We start from the raw sequence: 23,650 nt of genomic DNA, 5'->3' as shown, positions 1-23,650 counted from the left end.
ACTCACAGAGATCTGCTTGCCTCTTCCTCCCAAGTGCTGGGATTACAGGTGTGCGCCACCATACTTGGCCTGTAGACATGCCTCTTAAACTGGTTAAATAAAATTTAAAAAAACTTTGGCAAAGAAAGAAATATCGTTACCCACACACCCTAATACAGAAAGCTGTTCAGGATATATTGTGAATTGGAGAAAGGCACAGAACAATATGAACTATTACATTACAATTATCTTTTAAAAATTATATGCAAATCATACGCAGGCTTATATCAACACCGAAACTTCTAGAGAGTCAGGCATGCTGGCTTATACTTATATTCTAGGACTTTGGGGATGTGATGGTTTGAGAGAGAATGGTCCCACTAGACTCAAATGTTTGATGGAATTGTTTGGCAAGGTGTGGCTTTGCTGGGGGAGATGTGTCACTAGGGTTGGGCTTTGAGGTTTCAAAAGCCAGTACCATTGCAGTTTGGGTTCTGTCTAAATTCTATTGCTGTGAAGAAACATCATGACCAATGCTACTACTGTAAAAGAAAGCATTTAAGTGGGGGCTTACTTGCGGTTTCAGAGGGTTAGTCCTTCATAATAATGACAGAAATCATGGCAGCATGCAGCCAGGCTCTGGAGCAGTAGCTGAGAGCTACATTCTGTTCTGTAGGCTGAAAGAGAGACTCTAGGCTTGGCACGGGACTTGAAACATTCTCAAAAGACCATTTCTCTATTAAAATCAATCCAGTAAAATATTAAGGCAGTAGTTTTTCTTTAACCAGCTAGTTCCACAATGACTGATGCAGAGAGACTATGATTTATTTTTAAGCTGTAAGCACTATGCTGGGCAGATTCTGAGCTCTCTTATACTAGTACCTTTAAAACCCACATAAAAACCAAATCATTTGCCAATCTGATGGCTCCAGGGGCAGCCTCTGCTCCATCAGTCTGTTCCTACAGCCATACGCTCAGCTATCCTCCCCGCATCCACGAACACATCTGTCTTCCTCCATGTTTCCTGGCCAAAAGCCTTTCTCACTTTCCTCCCCAGAATTTCCTGCTCCCTACCAGGTAGTCCCGCCTTCCACTTCCTATCCTTCTGCCCATCTGATTGGCCAATAAGCTCTTTATTGACAGTTGCTATATCCACACAAGACATTCCTCCACACATTTCCTCGGACACTCTTCTTCCAACAAGGCCATTTCTCCTAAATCCTTTTAATCTTTTCAAATAGTGCTACTCCATGGTGACTAAGCATTCAAATACATGAGTCTGCAAGGCCCATTCTCCAAACCACCACAGGCCAGGCGCTCTCTAACACCTTCTCTCTGTCAGATGAACATCTCAGCTACTATTGCAGTGCCATGCCTGCTCTTCTGCTGCCATGCTCCCTGGCAGGGTGGCCATGGACTCTATAACCCCCTGAAACTGTAAGCAAGTCCCCTTTCTTTTCTAAGTTGTGTTGGTCATGGGGTCTCTTCACATCAATAGAAATGTAACTAAGACAGGGAGTCTGAGGCAGAAGGATCACCATAAGTTCAAAGCTAGCCTAGACTACATGGTGAATTCTAGGCTAGCCTGGGCTACAAGATCTCAAAAACAAACAAACAAACAAACAACAGAGAGAGAGAGAGAGACAGACAGACAGACAGACAGAGATTGCTAAATTAGCAGAGTGCTTACTTAGCATGAATAAAGTCCTGTTTCTGATACTCAGTTCTGAATAAACCAGGCACTTTGGCAGTGCACATCTGTAATCCCCGAATCTGGGGGACAGAATGAGAAGGACCAGAAGCGTAAGGCGGCCCTCAGATACAAAAGCTAGCTATCATGTGTCAGATAACAACAAGAACAACAAAACTTCTGGAAAACAAGATTCCGCCTTTAACAGCTCAGTCCTGGGAGGTGTCTCTGACTCCGATCCAGAGGGGGAAGAGAGAATTCTCTTTCTTTTGACTTAGTTACTTAATAATTGTATGGAAGTAGACCTTAAATTGTGTGTGTGTGTGTATGTGTGTGTGTGTGTGTGTGTATGTGTGTGTGTGTGTGTGTGTGTGTGTTTTCAGGTGCACACACCTGTGCACGCTAGTGTGGAGGCCTCAGGTGTCTTCCTCTTTTTATTTCCACCTTGTTTTTTTGAGACAGGGACTCTCACTGGTTGGCTAGACTGGCTGCCTCCAGATCCCCTGAGATGTTCCTGTCTCTGCCTCTGAAGGCTGGGCCTACAGCTGGATCTCACAAAGTCCAGCTTCATCCATAAGAACTGGTGGTCAGAACTCCAATCCTCATACTCCCACAGAAAGCATTTCTCCTACGGAGCCACCTCCACAGCCCCACGAACACATTCAACATTAAAAATACATTTTAAAGCAAAAGCAAACATATTGATCTAATTACATACAATACAGCCCAGGCAGCTCATCATTCATTACGATGCATGTGATAAGAGCCTTAAGGGACCGGGAACGTTTAAAGAAAAGGAAAGGGGGGGTGGGGGAGGGAGCAAGAACCGGGCGTTATGGTGCCTGTAATCTCAGCACTTAGGTAGTGGAGGCAGGAGAATCAGAAGTTCAAGACCATCGTTCTTGCTTATTTGTCTCCCCACACAAGGTAGAGCAATGTAACTAAGACAGGGAGGCTGAGGCAGAAGGGTCACCATGAGTTCAAATCTAGCCTGGGCTACATGGTGAATTCTAGGCTAACCTGGGCTACAGAATCTCAGAAGCAAAACAAAATACAAACAAGAAAGTGGCGAGAGAATCAAGAAAAGGCATGGAGAGAGAGGGGTATGAATGGAAATCTGGGCTTTTGCTTGTTTGGGGCTTGAACAACAGAAATGCACTGGTTTCGTGACTCTAAAGACTTGAATCCCAAGATCACGACGTCAGCAGGCCTGGTCTCCCCTTAATGCTGTGAGAGCCGTACATTCTGCTCTTTCCCTCGGACTCCCGAGAGTCTGTAGGTGGATTTCCGGCGTTCCTTGCTCAGTAGACCTCTGACTTCCTGTCACACATGCGATAGCCTTCCTGTGGAGTTACTCACTTTATAAGGACACCAGTCATACTGAATTGGAGACCATCTGAGACCATCCGTTACAATATGACCTCCTTTTAATTAATTATATTTGCACCATCTCTGTTTCCAAAAGGTCCTATTCTAAAACTGGGGTCCGGATTTCTACATAGGAATCTCATATAATAGGCATAAAGATTCTTTTGTGAACTATATCGCAAGCAAGGTCTTTAATGTCAGGAATTTTGGTTGGTTTACTGTGGAGACAATAAAAAATATTGTAAATTCAATAGACTAATTTCTGGGCCTTAGTTAAACTCATAAGGTATACCTAGGAACTCTGGTAATATTTAATAATATTTATGTAAATATGTAGTATTTACATAATATTTAAAGGACTCGAACAGCTATCTTTTAATTTTTCCCTTTATGTATATATGTGTGTGTGTATGTATGTATGTATGTATGTATGTATGTATGTATGTATACACACACACACACACACACACACACACACACACAGGGGTGTTTTTACTGCACATGAGAAATTGACCTTGGTTGTTTTTTCACTCACTGTCTACTTATGTTACATTTGTTGTTCTTGTTTGTTTTTGTTTTGTTTTGTTTTTCAAGACAGGGTTTCCCTGTGTGATCCTGGCTGTTCCGGACTCAAACTGTAGACCAAGCTGGCTTTGAACTCACAGAGATCTGCCTGCCTCTGCCTCCTCCAGTGCTGGGATTATAGGACTGCACCACCATGCCCAGCTGTTGTTTTGGTTTTTATGAGACAGGTTTTCTCTGTGTATCCCTGGCTGTCCTGGAATTCCCTCTGTAGTCCAGACTGGCCTCAAACTTGTTAATGGAAGGAAAGCTAAGTGTTGAACAGTATGTCTTCTTAGATTACACATGAATAATTTAAAATAGCTATACAGGTTGGGATGTAGTTCCATGGTAGTGTTTTCCTACCATGTATGAGGCCCTGGATTTTTGTTTGTTTTTGTTTTTTGAAACATGGTTTCCCTGTGTGATCCTGGTTGTCCTGGACTGAATTTGTAGACCAAGCTGGTTTTGAACTCACAGAGATCTTCCTGCCTCTGGCTCCAAAGTGCTGGGATTAAAGGCGTGCACCACTACCAGCCTACGAACTGAACCACAGTCTTTTTTTAATAGAGCAGTTATTTATTTTACTGCTCTGTCCTCACTCACACAAGAAGAGGGAATCAGATTCCATTACAGATGTTTGTGAGCCACTGTGTGGGTGCTAGGAATTGAACTCAGGACCCCTGAAAGAGCAATCAGTGCTCTTAACTGCGGAGCCATCTCTCCAGCTCTTAAATTCTTAATACTGAAACAAATAAATAAATAATAAAGTAAGTGCACATATGCTTGTAAAAACCATGCGAGAGTTAGTGTGTATATCTTTATCTCTCTTTGTCTCTGTTTCTTGTTCTTATTTCTTAAAAATTAAAAAAATAATGACCACTGGGCAAAGTGGCACATGCATTTAATCTCAGCACTTGGGCAGCAGAGGTAGGCAGATTTCTGTTAGTTTGAGGCTAGCATGGTCTATATAGTGAGTTCCAGGACAGCCAGAACTACATGGTGAGATGTTGTCTTAAAAAAAAAAATCACAACAAATTACCAGTTGGGCTGGAGAGATAAATTAGAGGATAATAGCATGTGCCACACAATCATGAGGTCAGAGGTTCAGATCCCAGGCACTACACAACAGGCTGGGTATTCCCCAAATGCTACTTACTCCAGCTCCTGGCATCAGACATCCTCTCCTGGCTTCTGTGTGCACACAGGCAAATGCAAACACACACACACACACACACGCACGCACGCACGCACGCACACATGCACATGCACACATGCACACACACACACACGCACACATGCACATGCACACACACACACGCACACATGCACATGCACACATGCACACACACACGCACACATGCACATGCACACACGCACACATGCACGCACACACGCACGCACGCACATATGCACACATACTCAAACAGAGACACACACACATAAACAAGATCTTTTCAAAAAATTATGTATGATAATATATACATACTATAAAAATACCATCATAGACATTTCTAAATGTGTAATTCGGTATCAAATATATTCATGCTTTTCATCTCACAGAACTGAAACTTTACACATTTTAAACAATTTTCTACTTCTACTGTGCCTTGCTGACAGCCACTGTGCTTTCTGTTTCTATGAAGCTGACTGTCCTACTTACCTCATGGTAGCAGAACTATACAGCCTTTGCCTTTTTGCTTTGGGCTTAGTTTACTTTATCTTCAGTGTTCATTCCACTGAAGGCTGCTATTTCATTCTCTACAGTTTTATTTCTCTGTTTGCTCCATTATAATTTAATGATTTTTGTTTGATATGTATGAGTGTTTATACATGTATGTGCACTGGCTGTATGCCTGTTGCCGGCAGAGGCCAGAAGACGTCGTCAGATCCCCTGAGTTACTGACCACTCTGAGCTGACACGTGATGCTGGAAATCCAAGTCAGGTTCTCTGCTGCTGAGCCCTCCATCCCTCCAGACCCTAGCTGCTACATTTTGTTTACACACTCATTAGTTGAACAGGGTTACGTTTCTTCTACCTCTTGGTTGTAGCAAATTATGCTATCGGAGCCAGTGTGTGCAAAAAAGTTCTTCCAAACCCTGCTTTCAACCCATTTGGGTAAGTCCCCGGAAGAGGAATTGCTGAATCATGAGGTGATCTTTTGGTTTGCTTTTAACCCCTTGAGGTGCCACCATACTCTTCTCAATGGCACTATTGTGTTCAGTTAGAAGGACAGGAGGCAAGAAGATGGCTGATTCTCAGTACATAAATCGCAGACACCCCAGGGAGGTAACCTCGCCACTGGTATGATAAGGGCCTTAAGGGGCGGTGAGACACCCAGAGCCAATGCAGAAGCACGCTTCAGGCCGTTTTTTCCTGAGAAGAGAAGGCGGAAAAGCAATTACTGACTAAGCTGTGGGAGGAACTGAGTATTTCCTACGGGGAAACATTAATCTGTTTAGAGTTGCAAGTTGTGGGGTGTGTCCTCACTAGAAAACAGCTGACCATTCCAGGAGAACTTGGAGGAATCACCATGGTGACGGGGACTGACCCATTTTGAACGTGTAAGGCCTATTGTGAGTGGAGCTTTAAAAGATCCTTCTAGAAGAACTTCTCTTTCATTTCTGTCTCGGATATCAGATATGAAATAAAATCGCGCTGTTATTATATCCGCACTCCTCCTGAAGCCTGCTGCACCAGGGAGGGCCCTACGTTCCCTTCAGAGTTCAATCTTGGCTTGGGGCCTTGCTAGCTGTGTGGCTGAAGAGGCCACTTAACCTCTTCAGCTTCAGCGTCCCCAGGGTCTTCCTCACATGTGGATTGCTTTTCCATGGCTTTGTTGGCCACTTTTTGTTTCATATTTATTTTCTCTGAAATAAATAATATGTAAATAAATAAATAAGCTCACCTAATAGGACCCAGTAGAGAGAGTGAGGAAATAAAGCCAAAAGGTGTCAGTGGGCTTAGCAAGGGTCATGTGTTGGGGGTCTTTTCACTGTGTAGCTTAGACTTAGGATGCCAGCAGGTGAGCTGACCCTATCTGTATTCGAGCATCCTTCTGACATTGTCCCAGACTGTCTTTCTCTCCATTTATTTTTACTTTGTCATTTTCCCCCCTCCTTCACCTTTCACCCCCTTATCCAGTCCCAATTGTTCTACTTGAAGGTGTAAATAACTCATTTTATTCTAATGGCAATCCAACAAGTGGGGAAACTGAGGTTTAGAAAGAGTAAGGGATTGAAGGAGAATACAAACCCAGTTAGATATGGAATCCACACTCTTAAACAGCATGCCCACATTAAGAAAACTTATTTGTGAGGTGTGGTGGCACTGGCCTGCAGTCCTCAATGTCCAGGGGATTGAGGCAGGAGGATTGCAAGTTCCAGGCCAGCCTAGGAAGCTTAGTGAGACACTGTCTCAAAATAAAAAGCAAAAAGAGCGCTAAGGCTTAATCTCAGAAGAGGAACACTTGCTTAGCATGCACAGGGCCCCGGGTTCGATCCCTGATACTGAAAAAAAAAAAAAAGTTTAAAAATACAACTGTTTTGCAGGTTCTTCTGAATTGTCTGAAAGATGCCTCCCTTCATTATCCAAAGGAATGTTGGCACACCTGTTTCTGAGGCACTTCCCTTTTGGTCATTCGTCCTTTGCAGGACTTGAATGATTTTGAGAAACTGGGATCCTTGTCTGTCGGGGTGTCTTTTCTGTGTGTTGCATTTCTCTTGCCAAACAGAGCTGTAATTGTCAGCTTGAGCCTTCACTCTGCTGCTTGCTGGTGACATAACTGGACTGATCGCAAACAGTCATTTCCTCTCCTCAGACAGAACACCTTTCTGTTCACATTTGCTCTTTCTGCCTCTCACTTACCAGCAGATGCCTGTAGATGGACAGAGCATGCTCCTGGCGGTTGTCTCTGCCCTGGGTGGATGCCTGGTGCAGGGATTCAGGGTGCAGCAGAGCAGATTTCCCTTAAGGGAAATCCATACAATTGACAGCTGGCTAAAGTGACTGCTGTTCCTGGTGTCTCAGCACAGCTCTAATGGGGAATGGGGATTGTTAGTGTCGGCTGCGTGTTTTTTGTGTATTCTGCTGGAGGGGAGAGTAATCCTTCAGAGAGACACAGCTAGAAGAGACTAAGGGCTTGGTCAGCTGAGAAGGTTCTTTCCACAGGTTCTGAGGATGAATGTACATTAGGAAGGTCAAATGATAGGAAGAGGGATTGAAATGGAAACCAATAATAGTAATGCTGGTTATGACACCAATGCTAATAATACTAAGAATGTCAGTTGAGTGGGAAGATGGTTCAGCTGGTAAAAACACTTGCTGTGCAAGCATGAGGTTAGGAGTTCAAATCCCTGGACCCAAATAAAAAACCAGGTGTGGGTGAGTACCTATAACCCCAGTGCTTTGAGGAGATGGAGGCAGGAGGATCTCAGAGGCTTGTTGGCTGCCAGCCTCCATCTAATTGGTGAGAAACTCGAACCCAAGGGAATAAGATGGAGAATGACAGAACAGGTACCTGATGTCCTCCTGTGGCCTCCATGCATAGGCTCACCCACCCACATACACATATATACACATGCCACATACATACACCCTACACAGCATGTACATGCACATAAAAATGGTGTTGGTCTATATTGAGGGTTTATACATATCCCATATTTCTTATTATTTTGTACAAATTATCATATTTCATATCAACAACTTTGGATAAATACTACTATGGCGCTATATATATGTTACTATCAACATTTAGACAGATAATTTCCATCAATATATTATAATAATCCACTGACGGTTTATACTGAGGGGAAATTGAGACAGAGAGGTTAAATAACTTACTTGTAAACACATAATCGGCAATGATTCATTATATTTAATTAATTATTTTTTTAAAATCATGCTGGGAGTCGAACTCAGGAGCTTATGTATACAAGACAATGTTCTACCACTGGGCTAAATCTCTACCTCTGTTCTATGCCTTTAACACATCAGTCAGTGTCTTTTGAGTCCAAAGAAGAAGAAGGCTCAATTGGAAAAAATGCGTTTGAAGGGAGTGGTGGAGAGTGAACGTCCCTTCCAGTTCTGTGTTATGGTTCAGATCTTAAGCCAAACAAGCAAACAAAAAATAACATATTAGGGGGTCCCTATGGGCAGATCCCGGCACAGGAGATAGGAGCAAAATGGCCTAAAGAGTCATATGATGGCCACACCCTGTCCTTGGCATCTCTTCATTATCTGGTATTGCATAATTTGCATATCACAGCCAGAGATACTTTTCTGCTTAAAACAATTAGTCATATTTTAGATTGGATCCGTTGGACAGAGTAAGTCTTCTTTCAAGTGAGCAATTAATTCTGTATCGGTTGCAGAGACATCCTTGAGTGTGATGGATCAAATGTTTTTCCAAACACGGACCCCTTAACCTAACCAGGTCTTACTCTAAAATCACACACCCACAACACAACGTTCACCCGGAGTTCCGCTTCAGTGTTCAAATGCAATTTTTATGAAGTGTCTTTTATTTTGTACTTTGTTACTCTGTAACAAATGAGTCATTGATTAAAAAAATTTTAAAAGCATCCAGAACATTTTCTTTTCTTTTTGTTACTTGCTTTGAACAGCCACTCAGAAGCCAAAAGCCAGGAAGAGCCTAAGGGCTGAGCCTTTCTCTGTTCCGATCCGGGTTCCTTCAAAAAGCCTGAGCCACCAAGTCAGCCAAGGTGCCGACCCACCAGCAAGGCATCCGTTACCAGTTACCAGTGTTTCCAAAACATTGTCTGGTGATGATTTTTGAAGACGTCTGGGAAGGCCTGAAAACATTCATGAAAGAGGAACTTTAGGGACAATCCAGTTCTCTTTGTAATTTATGAGATGCTTTGGGGGACCTTCCCATGTGAATTTATGCAGGGAAACTGACTGGAGCCTCCATGAAACTGTGGTTTGGTATAACCTCCCTGCCCCCCATCCCTTCCCCGAGGTCTAGTTAAACATAGGCTTATATGATGCCAAACTGTTCTCTGACATCCAGGAGATGTCAGAAACAAAACATGGCCAACGTCAAACGTGGCCAATAAGACCATTCGAATAAACTAAAACAATAACAACAACAAACAAACAAACAAAACCAAAAAAAAAAAAAAAAATTGTGTAAGAACGAGGGAAAGAATGGGGTGGGGGTGGGGGTTGTAGTGCTGGTTGGTTAGAGCGCCCCCATGTGTCTCGGCACATCAATGTCATCTCATGACTCTTAGAGGGCAAAGAGAGCCTCTTTTTCTTACCCCTATTCCAATGTTATCTGTAGCCTTCTCTTCCTTTACATTGAATTTTAGAACCGCACACGAAGGTTCTTGTTTATCTTTTTAAATTTTTTATTATATTTATTTAGTTAGTGTGTATGTATAAATGTGGGTACCTGTGGAGCCCTGAGGACAAGCTTGCAGTTGGTGCTGTCCTTCCATCATATGGGATCTGAGGACTGAGCTTCATTCAGACTCGGCCACAAATGCCTTTTCCCTCTGAACCATCATCACATCAGCCCAACTTCCTTCTTCCTTTGGTGGGTGTTAGTTTGAACTTCAGAAGTGACTATATTTTTTAAGAAGCTGAAAACATAATATTTCATTTTCTAGAGTCTCTTGGTAGGCAGGCTCAAAAAAAAAAAAAAAAACAAAAACAAAAAAACAAAAACAAAAACAAAAAAAAAAACAAAAAAACAAAAAACAAAAAAAACTTGCTTACTGAAATTTCAGTGTTTTGCCCACGCTGGAAATAGATCAAATGCCCATCCTCAATGAATTAATAAGCAAATTATAGATACAGTAATATATGTACTAGCATGTAGTAATGTGTTCTGGTAGGATAGATACTAGTTAGTAATAAAAATATAAGCTGCTAATATGGACAAGAGCAAGTGACGAATAATGAGATTTGTATATGTGACATTTTGCATTGCCAGCCAAGGGCTTGTGGGCAAAGGGAATTGGACTGCCTACGGAGGAAGCTTTCCAAGGACCTACCTGATGCCCGGTGCCTGACTGTACATAGCATTCCAAACTCATACAACCAGTAAGATACTAAGTAAAACTGCCTTTGAAAACTCAACGAGGGGCCAGAGAGACGGCTCAGTGGCCAAGAGTATTGGCTGCCTTTTGCAGAAGACATGGGCTTGATTTGCACATGGCAGCTCACAGTCACCCATAAGTCTATCTCCATGGGATCCAAGCCAGGAATGCATGTGATACAAGACACGCATATAAGCAGAACAGTCATATGCATATAATAAAAACAAAGCAATCGTTTAAAAAATTATGGAGTTGTATGTTTTAAAAAGGCGGGGTTCGCTATATAAAATTACACCTCAATAAGCTTTGTGAAACATTTTCACACTGGGGAAAACATAAGCCCTCCGGGTTACCTTCTTGGCCTCCTTTTCATCTTCCATCTGAAACAGACACCCGGTGAACTCTAAGAGACTCTGCAAGATCAGCTCAAGACAAGGCCCCAGGGGAAGGGGAGGGTGGCAGACTGCATTCCAAACAGCCTGCTCCGCCTCTGCACTTCTGGGACAGGGACACAGAGCCGCTGTGGTATTTGGATAGTGAAAAGGACAACATCAAAGCTCCAGGCCAATACTAGCTCTTCTTCTAGTAAGCCTGAGTACTGGCAGTGGGGTCTGGACCCTGCAGAGTCATGCTGTCTTTGTGCAAGACACTAGCCCTCCGGGGTAGAGCATGCACTTTGTAGAGCCCATCTAGAAACCTCTGGACTCGTTCTGTGCCCTGGGCAGAACCTGAGCACGAAGGAGTCTGTCTGGCAAGCAACCTTGGTTCCCACAGCTTCTAACAGGTTCTTCCTTGTTTCTAATGCTAGTGACCTACAAACCACGATCCAGGCCAGTGGTTCTTAAGAGTCCCCCAAGGAGTATATTTATAAATGCCTGTCCCCAGTGCCCACTTGCACCCTGGGAGTTTAGTAGGATGGAGTGGTCTTTTAGCCCTGCGTTTCAGGGATACACTTCAAAGAATGATGACTTAGGCTAGGGAGATAACTTAGTGAAGTGCTTGCTGTGAAAGCATAAGGGTTCGGGTCCACATCCGTGGTACCCATGTGAAAAGCCAGGTGTGTATATATATTACGTGGGAGGAGCTTTTGGCATTGGATAACCAACGGCTGCGCTCTTCCCTGGAAGACCTTTTCTCTTACTCTCAGCATTGCTTAGTTGCCTGAAGCTCTTTGTATAGATGAGGCCTCCTGAGCTGCTCCCCATCTGCACTCGCATGTCTATTAGTGGTGTCCTTGTTCAGCTCGTGCATAGGTAGCCAGAGCAGGTTGTACGCATACAGTTAGGAATGTATAGGCGCATACGCACACGTAACAACAGTCAATGAAAAAAGAAACTGTGAGTTTGAAAGAGAGCAAGGAGGAGGGGGTATATGCAAGGGTTTGGATTGGAGGGAAGAAAGGGGAGGGGAACGTAATGTAATTATCGTCTCAAAAATAGAAGAAATCATTATTTAAAAAAAAAAAAAAAGGTGTAGCAGGATATGGTAGTACCACCACTCTGGAGGCAGAGGCAGGAGGATCTCTGTGAGTCCAGGCCAGCCTGGTCCACATAGCAAGCGCCAGGCCAGCTAGAGGAAATGCACAGTGAGACACTGTCTGTCTTTAAAAACAAGCGCCAGGTGCGGCACCAGGCATCTGGTGTCCTAGTGTGGGAAGTGGAGATAGGACCAGCCATTCCAGCCAAATCAGTGAGATTTGGAGAGAGGTCCTGTCCCAGACAGTAAGACGGAAAAGTAAGGAAGACACTTGGCATCAAACTCTGGCCTCCACTTGAGTGTATATATACACATCACAGACAGAAGAAGCCATCTATGGAGAAGAAAACGTAGAACAGTCTAGTCATTGGAAACACCTGACCCACCAAACAGTTGAGTAGCACAGCGGTTAGGAGTGGGGCTCCTAGGTTCCAGGTTCACCTCCCCCCCCCTTACCCTGGCAGTCTTAGACAGCTCCCGTAATCTCTCCACCGTGCATGCATTCGAGGAAGTAAGTTCAAATAAACTGACCTTACAGAGCTCTTACAGTAAGTGCCAGCAAGCGTTAGATAAATATCATTATCGTTCTGTCTGGATCAATAAAGACTGGAGGGAATATCTCAAGCCATGAACTTCAAAGAGCTTTTCATTTAGAGCTTAGACCTCGCTAAAGACTTGAGATGGTGGGTGGAACTCTAACCACTTTATTCATGCCAGCTTTCCTGCATTCCAAATATCTTTGTTCTATTTACATGCTAAGATAAAACTAATATATATATATATATATATATATATATATATATATATATATATATATATATATATAAATAAAGCTGGGCTTAACTGTACCCCATTTTGATTGATTAATGAGCCCATGACAACTCATATATAAAGCCAGATCATCTTTATAAGCTCTCCTTAATCTTTAGTGATTCTTAAACAAAACTGCAAACCAGAATCACATGTGAAGCTTTTGAAAAGCACGCCCTGGCTTGGTAGAGATTAGGGTGAGGCCAGAGAATCTAAACTTGTTTGAAGTTCCCTCCATGACTTGGCTGTACTCTGTAGGAGGAGAAAAGGGCTTCGGGTAGAAGCCAGTGTTGCTAATCTGTTTAGAAGATGTATAAGGCCTGTGGGGCATCGTCATGCCCGCGTGTAGTCCCAGCTGCTCAGGAGCTGAGGCAGAAAAGTTGGGTTAGCACAGTAGTTTTGAGACCAGCCTGTGAAACATATTAAAACTGTCTTCAAAACAAACCTCCCTCCCCCACAAAAACCTCTTAAGAATCAGGGACCAAACATGTTAAATAACTTGGGCAAATTCATTTAGCAAATCATTTGCAGAGGAAGGAGTTGGAATTTTTGTTCTTATAGTCAGAAAAACAAACAAACAAACAAACAAACAAACAAACCAAAAAACCCAAACCAAAAAACCCAAAATGGTTTCTGTACTGAACACACATAGACCTCTTTTCTTGTCTTTGTTCCTTAAATGTTACAGTGTACTTAGCAGCTTATAGTGTATTAGGTATAATAGATAATCCAATGATGATTTAAAATATATGGAAGATGTGCGTAGTTCGTATGTACATATTACACAATTGTATACACAGGGCTCGAGCACCTGAAGACTTTGGTACCGGAGGGCATCCCTCGCTGATAGCAATGAACAACTGTAATTACAGGGTAATAGCTTTTCCATTACAGTTTACATAGTGTTAATTTCTTGTACAGGCCAAGATAAATATTGTGGATTGTTTCCTCAGTATTTGTTTATGAAATAATAGTGTGATTGAATAGCTAGGAATGTAAGATTGGAACTGTTGGTTTGGGATGCCGAATTCTTTACAGATTCCATCTTTTATCTTTCTGTCCACACATCTCTGTTTACTGATTATTGCCACCAACTCCCTAGAAGTAGAAGGCGTTTCTCTTGTGGACCCTGGAACAGATTATCCCTGTGGGAAACGTGACCATGTAGTTAAGGACTTGTCCTCTGTTCTTAGGGAAAAAGAACCTTCAAGGACCATAGTTTCATCATGAACAGACCAAAGATCAGCTGGCAGATGAAACTAGAAAAATGAGGATCCCATCAGACTGTGGCCCTAAGCATATAATCCTGAAAGTCAGCCCACAAATCACCGAGACACGAATGAGATAACATCCACAGGTCATTCTAGCGGTTCTAAGACAGTGACATCTAGATGGCCTCTGGCCTCTGGGTTGAAATTCTTGTGGCTTCCCTGGTCATCTTAAAAATACATGTAACCTATAAAGTCCCTTAGGATCCATTCTCCATATTATCAGAGAAGGAAAATCTGTAAAATTTAAGTCTGCCATAGATGAACGGGGGGTGGGGGGATGGTGGGGGGGTGGGGGGTGGGGGTGGGTGCTGGAGGAGTGCAGTGTCTAGGGTTCACCAGATACCCTGCTGAACTTGAGCCAGGGAGGCAAATTAGGGCAGTATCATTTCACATGCAAAACGGCCTGGCAGGCTGGAATTCCTGCCCGAGGGCCTTCACACACCACCAGCCTCTTGCTCATAAAACAGACCTCACTATTTAGTTACGTCTTGGCACCCACTGGCTGCTTCCCTTTCAGAATCCCCCGCTGATCAGTTTCCCAATATTCTGCCTTTGCATTCTCCTTTGGGGTTTTTCAAAAATACTGTTTCTTTTTCTTTTTAAAGCTCTCTTTTAATCAGATAGCTCCTGCTGGCAGGAGACATCTGAGATTTTCCTTCCCCTTGGATTCCGGCCTCTGCTGCATTACCTTGGCAACAAGATTTAGAGGCAGAGCCCTGGCCTTGAGCTTGTCAGAGTCTCCAGCTAGGAGGACTCTGCACATCAAATTGTCATGCCAACCATTAACAATAAAACCCCATCTCTCTCTCTTCTAGGGTTTTAATTCAATAACTTTCCAAATTGGTTCCTTCTGTAACTCAATTGGCTTGGAAATGTAATACATGAGTATATGTGCACACATTCGTGCTTTTAGCAAGTTGTTACTGGCCTTCTACTAAGTGGCTGAACATTGGAAATGCAATTTGGGTCAAAAGGTCAGAAAAAAGTAAGAAAAGAAAACAAAAATAAATAAATAAAGCATAACTCAGTCTAACAAAAGGGGCCTGAAATTTTGGAAATCTTGGCCAACCAGTAACTAAACAAGCACTGAAAAGGTGACCTTTGCCCTCAGATACACGTGAGTGACTCCCATCGGCACAGCTGCATGGCAGGCCTGATACCTGGAGCAGCTGGGCTCCTCTGCGTACTTAGAAATCCTTTTAGCAGTTTTGAATATACAACTAATTTCAAGTTCTTAAAAACACTCCTAAGTTCAAATTTACATCCCATTTCTGTCATAATCAGGACGTTCTGTGGGAATTTAAGGTCTTAGAGACTCTCTTGATCCCAGTGACATTCAAACAGGGATTTCCTGGGATCCAGGAGCTAGAGAAGCCAGGGCACAGTTTTCTCACACGGGCTCATTTCAGTACTTCTGTCCTTATGGGCTGCACAAGTGTTTACTTTAATCGACTTATTTCAGCTTATATCACATGTCCAATACTCTGCCTTTCTGGGTCCCTGCTAGTGGGACGTCGTTTTAGTTTTCAGCAACCAGTATATGAGGGCTGATGATGCATAAGCAGGCAATGATCCTCAGGAACACTTTCCCAGAGACTACAGGAGGCAGATTATTCATTTTATCATCTCAGTTTCACAGAGGAAGAGGCAGAGAGAGAGAGAGAGAGAGAGAGAGAGAGAGAGAGAGAGAGAGAGAGAGAGAGAGAGAGAGAGAGACAGAGGAGTTAGGCAGCATGCGCATGGTCTCAGCAGTCTACCCAGGCTGCACACTCAGGATGACTGATTTGAGACTGTCTGGAAGAATTTCTTTGTTTTCGGTGTGGGCACATGCATGTGTGTACATGTGCATGCGTTTTGTGTGTGTGTGTGTGTGTGTGTGTGTGTGTGTGTGTGTGTGTGTGTGTGTTTGAGAGAGTCTCATGGATGCCAGGCTGGACTCTAGTTCACTACATAGCCAAGGATGATCTTGAACTTCTGATCCTTCTGCTCCCACCTTCCAAGTGCTAGAATTACAGGTGTACATCCTCACATCTAGTTTAATGTGGTACTGGGCATTGAACCCAGGACTTCAATTCTAATACACACCCAGGTAAATATGTATTCCATGGTGAAGTGGAAGTTTCTGGTTTCTTTGAAGGCTCAGTAGTTGTTTCATATGAAGGTGGTTTTTGTTTTGGTCCCAAGTATGGGATGTGGGTGTGTCTTTCCACCACTGAAGATGGCCTTGTGACCTTTGTTAGTAGAAAACAGACCCACGAGAGGGCACATGATGTTTTGCTGGACACTGTCTTGTGAGAGGGCAAATGATGTTGTGTTGTGTAGGGGGCATGGTTTTTGCTAGTCTGATCTTGTGTGGACTCTAAGAGGAGTGTATAGAAACCCACAGACAGCGAGATGACACTTTTGCATAGCTATGCCGTGTGGCGGTTTCCATCCCTTGGCTGGCCCTCATTCTTCTGCAGTTCACTTCATAGAAAGAAACACTACAGAGAACTTCTCATGGCCCCCGGCTGAGTCTTCTGACTTGTGCTGGTCCGGTGGAGTTTTGCTGTTTCTGCTGGATCGTGCCGCTACTACTGATTTGTGTTGCTGTTTGGTGTTTGCTATTTGACTGAACCGCTGGTGTCCTGACAATGAAGGGTGGAATTGCCCTAAGGAACTATGTCTAAAAAAGCTCTAAATTCCTTTTCCTCTTATCCTTCATTCTCTCCTGCCTCTGGTCATTGGGTTGGACGGGAGGTAGAAGCATTTAAGGACACTATAAAAAGTAGGTTTTTGAAAAATCTAAACCTCCACCATGGGTAGAACTTTCAGTAGTAGTGACCTAATACATAGTTCATGACTGCTAGCCGATATGTGCTTTGGGTAGAGTAAGTGAAGGGTTACCTAAATTACTTAGCTGCAACCCTGGATTCAACACAGGTGGAGAAGTTCATACTCTTGCCATATGTGGGTTGGGATAACTTAACCCTGAGGCCCCATCAGGGCTGTTGCAGACCCACATGGTCATACTAGGAAGCTCGTGGTAGGTTAGATCCTTTTACTATTCTCTTTCTCACTGCCACAGTGGCCCTGGTGACTCTCATCATCTGTGATTAATACTTTTTATTAAAAACAGCAACTACTGCTGCTTCCCAGAAATTGAATTTGTACATGTGACTATTTCTTTTTCTTCAGAGATGAAAGGAAAACATTTATTTTCAACATCAGAATCAATTTCCCTCCGAGGGATCAGCCTTGCTGCATGAAGGATAACAGTGAAATGGGTGGCTCACCAAACAATAAATCTTATTTGCTCAGATTCTGTCTAGTCTTGTACAAACAGGTTCTATGTGTGGAGGCAGAGTTAACGTCTAAAAAGAGATTATTCAAAACAAGGCCCACTCTATGGGGAGAAGCCATTGCTGGTAGGAGACACGGATGCACTTTTACATTCAGCTAAGCAAGGCACACATTTTGAATGCCTACTATGTGTCAGATACGGTGTCGATTTGCAGAAGATTATGCAAAGTCAAACCGTATTACCTTAACTTTTTAGCACTGTTTTAGTTCCTTTTCTGTTGCTGTGAAAAAATACCATAACCAAAAGCAACTTAAGGAAGAAAAGCTTCAGTTTATCTTATGGTTCCAGAAGCATAGAATCCTCATGGTTCAGAGGGCATGGTGGCAGGAACAGAGGGAGAGAGAGAGAGAGAGAGAGAGAGAGAGAGAGAGAGAGAGAGAGAGAGAGAGAGAAGAGGAAGGAAGCAAGAAATGTGATGAGATTATACATTTCAAAGCCTGACCTGAGTGCTAAACTTTCTCCAGCAAGGCTCACTTCTTACAGGTTCTATAACCTTCCCAAAAAAACCCAATTGGTGGCCAAGTAATTAAATATACAAGCCTCTGGGAAAAACATTTGTCACCCAAACCACCACCATTACATTGATTTATTTGTTTATTTACTTAGCGTGTGTACACTTGTGTGCAGACACACATCTTTTATGAAGCATGTGCAACAGTTAGAGGGCAACTTGTGGGAGGTGCTTCTCTCCTTCTGCCTTGTGAGACTGTGAATAGCACTCAGGAGTGGTAGCAAATGCTTTAACCTGCTGAGCCGTTTGGCTTGGCCAAGTCTGAGTAAATTAATATGTGATCACTCAAACAGATGCTGGCCAGAATCTATTTAATTAGATGGACAAAAAGGATGTATATGCCAAGTAAGAGACCAACACATTATTTTCTTCATTTAACTTTTGTTTTCAGGACCCATGGAGGTCAGAAGAGGGCATAAGAATCCCTGGAACTGGAGTTAAGAATGGGCATGAACTACCATGTGGTTGGTGGGAACTGAACATGCATCCTTTATAAGAGCAACAAGAGCTCCTAACCACTGAGCTGTCTCGCCATCCCCTTACATATGCAGTTAAAGCTCCTTAAGAGAATAGATGGTTTTCATGAACTCTCAAGTGTTTCTGGAAGGTATGTGAGAATCTTGTCAACAGGGACACTCATTGATTAGTGTTGTTGATGGTTGTGCCAACTTAAAAAAAAAATCTTTCATATGAAATGTCATACTTTAGATTGTGTCCTGAATAAGATGAGTTTAGTTAACAATAATGTACCAGTGTTGGCTTTGTATTGTGACAGATGAACCAGTGTTAATATGCTAAGATTTTTTTTTAAAGGGCATATGGAAACTTTAAATTACCCTTGTGATTTTCTGTAGATTAAAGTCATTCTAAAACGGAAAACCTTACTGAAACACTTCTCTTACGCATTCATGAGGTGACAACAGAAGCTGCTGATGGAAGGGTACTCCCCGTTGGCACAGTGCCTGCGGCACGTGCTCACAACAGGCTATCGTTATAACATCATCTTCACGGGTTCCACCATGGCTCAGCGTGATTGTGGGTAGTAACTGATAGACTCGGGACCTGACAGGAACAGTCTAAACTCAGAGCCGGGCCTCTCAGTGGTTTCACAGCCACACGGCCTTGCCTCTCTGAGCCTGAGTTTCTTTTTGTGAAGGGAGCTTCATTTGCTCAGACAGTCTTCCAGCTGAATTGATGAGACATGTAATCTGGACACTGTGCACGGGCTGGAGAGATGCCTCAGTGGTTGCGAGCACTTGTTGCTCCTCCAGAGGACCCAAGTTTGACTCCCAGCACATAGGTCATAACTCCAGCTCCAGAGGATCTGACCCCTATTCCTGCTTTCATAGGCACCTGAATCATGTATACAACCCCCAATATAAGCACATAACGGAAACTAAAGATGAATCTTGAAGAGGAGGAAGAGGTGAAGGAGACAGAGGAGCAAAAGGAGTTCTCTCTTCAAGGGAGCATGGGCCACTTTTAGCTCTCAGCCACAGGCCATGTCCCCTGGGCTCCTGTCCTCATCCATCCACCACATGCTCATTGCTCACTTTGGGTGTTTGGTCCAATGATCAATAGTAACTTAGCACTATCCAGTGGGCTTTCCCCCTGAATAGTTTACTTAGAAGTAGGAGTGAGTAGCCCATGCATCATGGTGCCATCATGGCAGGTGGTACAGAGTCAAGAAAGCCCCTCTTTATCTCCAGATGAGGTGGGGCTGTGTATCAGTGATAGGAGTTCTGCATCAGCACATTTGGAGACTCTGAAGACAAATTAAGTGACAGTGATAATATTTTATAGCTGGAATTTTATTTTGTTTTTCAAGACAGGGTTTCTCTGTGTCATCCTGGCTGTTCTGGACTCACTTTGTAGACCAGGCTTGGCCTTGAATTCACAGTGATCTGCCTGCCTCCACCTCCTGAGTGCTGAGATTAAAGGCATGCACCACCATGTCCAGCTAGTTAGGTATTTTTTTAATGACCTAAAGGACACACACACACACACACACACACACACACACACACACACACACATCAACCAACCACATACATACACACATATTTGGCAGCTGCAAACCAGTGCCCCAAAAGTTATTTAAATTTTTTCTAGTCTATGAAATCTGAATGACACATCCCTCTAATACTAATAATCAGCAATAATCTAATAAGTATACATTATATAATAATAATACATTATGTGATAACAATATAGCCTATATATTATGTAATACATTAAATAAACAAAAGTGGCATTGAATATCAATAATTAAATTCAGAATCAAATATTTCTGGGCTTAAATCCTGGTCCCATTATTAGATAAGTTACTGCTTTCTCTGAGTCAGCTTCAGTTGGCTAAAGTGAGGGAGGGGAGTGAACAGAAACCTGCCTGCTGCTGTCGTGAGGGTTAGAAGGCACCAGAAGCCTTGAGCCTGAGGGATTATCACTGCAGAAACAGCTACAGACAAACCTAAGATTAAAAACTGCAGGCTTCCCTGACTGGAAGGGTCAATAAGGATTCAGCCACAAAGCCCAGGGGAGTGTTGTAGGCAAAGCAGAACCAGAGAGGGTGCATTGCCACCAGAGAGAAAAGAGACAGGTTAGAGATAGATGGTCTATCTTTTAAAAGATTGCACCTGCGGTTTTATGTGTATGTATGTGGTGTGTACGTAGGGTGCAGTGTGGGAGAAGGGGCTGCCCACAGAAGCCAGAAGAAGGCATGAATGCCCCTGGCACTTGAGTCACAGGAGGTTGTGAACCACCTGATGTGGGTGCTGGGGACCAAACCCATATCTTAAAAGAGTATCTTGGGGTTTGGGGGGAAGCACCTTCTACAGGTAAGCAGCCCAAGACCTGTAGTAGATGCCTGACATGAGATAAACTACTGGACCCTGTAGACACTGTTTTCCTGCACATACATATGCACAATAACTTTGCCATCGTTTAGCATGCACACGAGAGTCACAAATGAAAGAGTGAATAACTCCAGCAGGCCTCAGGGACCCGGGTAAGTGCCAACGGCTGTACCTGAGCAAAGCTTGGGAAGCTATGAACAGAAAGGTGACCATGATAAAGATGACATCGTTTGTGACATGAATTGGGCCGTCACAGACACTTTCTAGGCCAACAGGCTAAAATGAAATGTGCTAAAGTGAAATGTTGCCTCCCATATAAAAAGTAAAATTTTAATGTATCTGCCTGTATACTCAAGGAGGCTTGTTTTCTTTAAAGACTGAAATATCAGTGACAGGACATGGGGACAATAACTCTTGGGTAGGTGAGAGAGACGTTCCACATAGTCAGTGAAGGAGCTATTGTATATCTTGAAATTTGTACAAGGAGCATTTCATATTAGTGCTCTAAAATAAATACATTGAACAATAAATCTCTAATAGAGAACACATGACATCTTTAGAAAGATGTGACTATGCTGGACATGGTGGCACAAGACTTTATTCCCAGCACTTGAGAGACAGAGGCAGGCTGATCTCTGAGTTTGAAGCCAGCCTGGTCTACAGAGTAAGTTCCAGGACAAGCAGGGCAACACAGAAAAGTCCTTCCTGAAAACCAAATCATGGGCTGGAGAGATGGCACAGTGGTTAAGAGCGCCCCCTGCTCTTCCAGAGGTCCTGAGTTCAATTCCCAGCAACCATATGGGGGCTCACAACCATCTATAATGAGATCTGGTGTCCTTGTGAGCATGTGTAATGCAAGCAGAACACTGTATATATAATAAATAAATAAATCTTAAAAAAAGAAAAGAAAAGAAAAACAAATCAAGTTGCTGACTTGGACCCTTACCCCATGTCCTGCCGCAAGGCTCACCTCTTGCCACACAGAGCAGATCCCGAGCCCAACGACAACAAGGACACTCCTGACCTCGACATTGATGTGAAACTGGAGCACAATGGGTGGAGGTGGCGCGGGGCGGGGGGCGGGGCAGGGGAGTGGTCCGTGGCACTGGGGACCTGGTCTCCGAGGAACATGTCCAAGCCGGGCTCCTTGGTGCGCAGCATCGAATCAACTCTGCCTGCCACCCGCTTGGCATGCACAGCACGTGTGCCCCGTGGATGCTGCTGACCTCTAAGCTTCCGACCACCAGCCCTGGACAAACAAGCACCCTGATCTCTTGACCAGTGGGCCGCTGCCTAGAGGCCATTGTTGCATTCATGGAACACACACACACACACACACACACACACACACACACACACACACACACACACACACACACAAAACACAACACACAAACTGGCCTGTCAGCTCCTCCAAGGCTCCAGTCCCAATTCAGAATCCAAGGAGCTGCATGTTCTGAGCTGCTTTTGATGTGTCAGGCAGTTAGTTCACCGGTGCTTGGAAGCTGCGAGGCCATGCTCAGTGGGACCACGGATTGCACATCTACCAGACAGATTCGGAGACTCCTGAGGCTCCGTTGCTGGGCCTGGCTGAGGTGGCTGCAGCCATAACAGCAACAGCAGTGGTGGGGCCAGTTAAGGACAAGCCCCCCACAGTGAGCAGAGCTGCTGGAGGATCCCCACCTGCCTCTTATGGAAGAAGACCCTCAGCTCTTTAAGCAACCTCAAGGACCATTTGTGTTCCTACACTGGTGAGCGACCCTACACCTGTGACCAGTGTCCCTATGAAGCTAAACAGACACAGGAAGACCCACTGGCAGTCAACACCTAGGAGTCCCTGCACCCCTGACAGCAGCCAGGGGGTCTCCCCGGCAGCCCCTCCTGAACCAGCTACCCACGCAGCTGCTCCAGATAGCACACTTCCATGCCAGAACGCGGAGAAAGCTGGGTGCAGCCACAGCGGGAGCCCAGGAACCTGGGGACCCTGGCGGTAGGGCTCAAGCAGGTCTAGATGACGTCACGTGGGGAGCCATTACCAAAGTAGAGAGGACTGACCCTGTAAAGAGCGAGAAGACAACACCCAGGAAGGCGAGCAAGAACCGCGGGGCCGGGGTCAGCTGCGAGTTCTGTGGAAAGCACTTCACAACGGTAAGTAACCTGACAGTGCATCGGCGTTCACACAGTGGCGATCTGCCTTACGCCTGTGACCAGTGTCCTTATGCCTGTGCCCAGCCAGAGCAGCAAGCTCAACCACCATCGCCGACACGCGTGGTCTAGGACCGGGCAGCACCTTCTATGAGGGCCCACACTGCTATGTGCCCGCTGGCCTACAGGCCACACTGGACAAGCCCCTGCAGCAGAAGCATCCCGTGATGGCCTGAGAGCAGTTTTGTACAGTTCTCCTGTCACCCCTTCCCATTGTGTGAATAAACTATCCTCTATTTATCGAAAGAAAGAAAAACAAAAAGCAACCCCCCCCCCCAAAAAAAAAAAAAAGGCAAAAAAAAAAAAGAAAGAAAGAAAGAAAGAAAGAAAGAAAGAAAGAAAAAAAGAAAACTTTTTCCCCAGCACTAGATCACAAACCGAATGGGCCTGGCCTGGCCTGGCTGGCGCTAGCAGAATAGAGGAATAGCCCAGATTGAGAGGTCTCGTCCTGATGGGTGTTCTCGAGTTTGGCAGCAGTCCAGAATTATCCGGGTAGCTGATTAGACTAGCGTC

General features: G+C 44.1%; 1 pseudogene; it reads left to right on the top strand.

The window, feature by feature from the left end:
* The first annotated feature begins 21,881 nt into the window (after window positions 1-21,881).
* LOC127190110 (zinc finger protein 296-like) lies at window positions 21,882-23,313 on the top strand (annotated as a pseudogene).
* The last annotated feature ends 337 nt before the right edge of the window (window positions 23,314-23,650 follow it).

The sequence above is a fragment of the Acomys russatus genome, chromosome 5, assembly GCF_903995435.1.
Source record: "Acomys russatus chromosome 5, mAcoRus1.1, whole genome shotgun sequence".
NCBI lineage: Eukaryota > Metazoa > Chordata > Mammalia > Rodentia > Muridae > Acomys > Acomys russatus.
The sequence above is the reverse complement of the archived record's forward strand: the minus strand, read 5'-3'. Positions and strand labels throughout refer to the sequence as shown.